Here is a 4,253-nt window from a genome sequence, read left to right on the forward strand (position 1 = left end):
GGAACAGTTAGTTTTACTCTAGCAGAAGATCCTGAACGATGAAGTCCAACCATCAGTTTGTGACCTTAAACTCCAGCGCACTCGGGTTATATATTAGGACAATGATCCAAGGTACACCAGCAAGTCCACCTCTGAATCGCCCAAATATACAAAGTGAACGTTTTTAGAGTGGCCTAATCAAAGCCCGGTCCTAAATCTGAACGAGATTTTGTGGCGTGACCTTAAGCTTTCCTGCAGACGCTCCAGTGTGGCTCAATCGAAACAATTCTGCAAAGAAGAGCGGGCCAAAGTTCTTCCACTGAGACGTAAAAGACTGGTTCACAGTTAGTTTGATGATCTGAAACATTTAAAAAAGCAACAGAAAGTCTGTAAAACGGCAATTATTTTTTCATGGGACATAAATGTCCACCCATGATGTGAGTTGGTGGGGGTTTTTTATGTTTGCACCCAGATTGTGTGTCTAGACAAGAGTTATTTGCAACCCAGAAAACATGACAGTTTTTTCTTTTAAAGCCAGGGAAGTAAAGTTATTTTTTGTATTTTGTCTGTTTGTACTTCCTTTGACCTTTAGTCTCGATGCAATCAGCCGGTAACATTTGATGACCTCTGCACAGCAACCTCTGATAGCCTTCCACAATGTAGGCAATGTTAGAGAAGCACCAAAAACCGGTTGGAACGAGTTTCCCATTCTCCTGTGTTAGCTTTCTTCAATAAAAGGTTGACCTCTCCTGACCCTGATCTGTGTGAAAAATGGCCCTGGCGCTTCCATTCCCGAGGTCAGCGCAAGTGGAAGGATGTTTTCCCCGAGCATCCAGCAGCTGTCTCAACATACAAGAACAACGTTACGGGAGTTTTCTGCAGCTCGGATGGTCACAAGGTCAAAGAAAAGTCAACAGTGAGCAAAGCGAGAAGCGACGATCAGCAGTTAAACAGCTCTTAACGTGTTTAATGGTCCTGAGAACGTGATTCTCAATCATCCGAGGCGCGGCATCCGCAACCGGCTTTAACTTGACTTTGGCTGAGTTTGAGCTCCGGAATCGACAAAGATAGCTGTGAAGTGGAAGCAAACAAGTTCTGGTGAAGATTCTCAGTCATCCAGGTCATGGTTTTTCCAATAAAAAGTTAAAAAAGTTAAAAAACAAAACAACACGGGGCGTGCTGGTGGCGCAGCGGGTAGCGTGACCCATGTACGTAGGCCTTAGTCCTCGATGCAGTCAACCTGGGTTCGACTCTGACCCACGGTCCTTTGCCGCATGTCTCTCCCCCTCTTCCTGTCAACCTACTGTGTTAAAAGGCGAGCCACTAGAGCCGCGAAAAATCCCCATTTAAAAAAAAAACAAAAAAAACAACTGGACTTTTTCCCGTTAACGACTCCCCATTACTAAGTGGGTGGACCTGTTTCGGTTCACTTTGAATGTTATCTAAGCCATAACAAGGCTTTTGTTGGGCAGTAGTATAAAGCTTGGAACGCCACACTACTCCAGACATTTTTGTGAGGGACCAGACTCAAACAAGGACAAAAAAAAAATTTCAAAGTAGGAAAGAATTCCATTTCATTCTTCCAAAAATAGTAAACAAAACAAAGACTTAATGTAAGAATAAATCAAAGGATAAATAATAAATTTGGGCCCAAGTTAACTGAGGTCAACTGAACTCTAACTCAACACAAACAAAACTGACCTCTAGACAAAGAACAAAGGGCTGCTTAAATAGGGATGGAGTAACCCATGTCTACCACATGAGGGAGACACGACATAACAAAAGAACAAATAAATACAAAACTAAAGCATTCTATGAAACAAATAAAGCAAAACTAACTCTTACTTAGCAGAAACAATAATATGTAAATATTTAAGTGACAAAATGACTAATTAAAAACTTGAAACAAGTCTCCCCCTGTCAGTCTTTCAAAAAACAAATGGTATGCTCCAGGTTTCCTCCTCCAGCTGGTTTGTATCAGCAGCACCTCAAACAAAAAACAAGTGTAAATAAACCATTCAGACAGTCATTAACCAAAGTGTGCACCCATTAGAAAATACCTGTCTAAATGAAATAACTCAAACTGTAATATAATATAAAGAAAGAATACTAACACGATGTGTTGGTGGGAGGATCATCCACCACAATTTTTAATTGAGAAAGCTTTCTGGATAGGAAGCGAAACGTCTTCAAACTTCGGAAAAAAGTCCAGTTGTTGGTTTTTTTTGTTAATTTTTTTACTTTTTTTTTTTTTACTTTTTTGGAAGGAAGCAAACAGGCTAAAGAAAAGATACACCTGGAATTGAAAAGTTAACCTGAAATGTCTTTTCCTGTACACCAAGAGCAGAGCCGCCTTAATGCGCAGGTTTACCCAGGCTGGAGCCCAGGGGCCTACAGCGTTAAGGGGCTCTACCCTTTAAAGGTCACATGACGAGCTGTAAAAAAAATCCAGTCGTCTTGTAACCATTGATTATCGATTGTAATTTATATCAATGGTTGTAACTTGTCAGGCTGTCTATTAATCCCTTTAGACACATGTCTACGACTTTAGATGCCGCTGGTTGGGCCAAATTAAAAGTGACCCACGTGGGCTAGCTGATTTACGGGCTGACCAATCAGAATGTGATGAGCTAGGGTTTTAGGCTGTGAATGTGTGACGGTTGTCAACGTGGCGGGAAAGAAATTTGAGAGTGGTTCTGGGAAAAGAAAAACATAGTAATAATTTGTTAGAAGCTTCAAGACTGACTAGAAACTACAGCAAAGCTTACAGAGTTTTTTTTTTTTTAGAACAGCTGCCAGCGAAGATGATGATCCAGTTGAAGGGTGAAGAAGGAGGAGGTGCAGCCAGCGGAGGAGAGGAGGATGCTGGGCTGGCCGGAGGGCAGGGGAACGGACAGGAGCAGCGGGAGGATCAGGCAAGAGGAGGCGTTACGTTTGGGCTTTATAACAGTGACCTGGTGTTGTGTGAAATTCAGCTCCTCTGAAATAATGTACCCAGCATTGATGTGCCTTTATTTAAAAAAAATAACATCATACAGCCTGAAAGGCGGGTCTTTTAGTCCGTAGAAGTCAAGGTTATTTTCCCGTTGAACCTGTGATTTCCTAACCTGACAACAGCCAGCTGCATGTATCGCTCCGCCTAGCTCCACTCACATACATCTGGGACACGGCTGATTGAAAATGATTTCCCCAACCAAATTTTTGGTCTGGCCAATCAGGACGCAGGGCGGGTGTTTCATGGATGTGACGTAGTGGAGAAGCCACCGTGAGATTCCAACAACAATGGCGGCTCGCATCGAGGAAGCAAGCGTTAGCATTGATGCTGCTATTTCTTCCGTGTTGTCCAATCTACCTAATATTGTTTCATTAAAAGAACATCAGAGAACGGCTCTTAAGGCTTTTGTTGGTGGAAACAATGTTTTCGCCCTTCTCCCGACCGGATTTGGCAAGTTTTGTTTTCCGGGGCGCGTACGCGTACGCGCAACGCGGACGCGTCCCCGGAGCGGTTAGCGGTTAGCACGAACCATATAAGGAGGCCTTTAGTCCTCAACGCGGTCGGCCCGGGATCGACTCCGACCCGCGGCGCTTTGCCGCCTGTCTTTCCCCCTCTTCCTGTCAGCTCACTGTCAATAAAAGGTGTGCCACTACAGTGTTTCCCGCAGGAATTTGCTTATGCGAGGCGGACCGCCTCGCGGAGCGGGGTGGACGACATGTTTTCCGCGAACCGGCTCGCGCAGCGGGGGGGGGGGGGGGGGGGGGTTGGGGGGGGGAGAGGGACGACACGTTTTCCGTGGACCGGCTCGCGGAGCGGGGGGTGGACAACATGTTTTCCGCGAACCGGCTCGCGCAGCGGGGTTGGGGGGGGGGGGAGAGGGGCGACACGTTTTCCGCGGGGAGCCGCAAACACATAAAAAAAAAAAAAAAAAAAGGGTGTTTTTTCCTGCGTCGGTCTCATCAGCGTCACCAGCGTCACAGGTTAGCTTCGGTGTGAGTGGTTGAAATAGCACGTCGATAAAGATGACAGACAAGTGGTTTATCCAATCATATGCAAGGATTTTTGATAAGGCCCAGCCTTCAGTAAAGGCAATCCCTATGGCGGTGTCCCAGATGTATGTGAGTGGAGCTAGGCGGAGCGAGACATGCAGCTGGCTGTTGTCAGGTTAGTGATTTCCAGTAGATGAAATGAAAATTCACACTTTTGAGTCGTTTTTGTGTTGAAATAACTTTGTGCATTCTCCAAATTGGGTCGTGTTCGCTTCAACAATAGCTTAACC

This window comes from Fundulus heteroclitus, chromosome 21, assembly GCF_011125445.2.
Source record: "Fundulus heteroclitus isolate FHET01 chromosome 21, MU-UCD_Fhet_4.1, whole genome shotgun sequence".
Classification (NCBI taxonomy): domain Eukaryota; kingdom Metazoa; phylum Chordata; class Actinopteri; order Cyprinodontiformes; family Fundulidae; genus Fundulus; species Fundulus heteroclitus.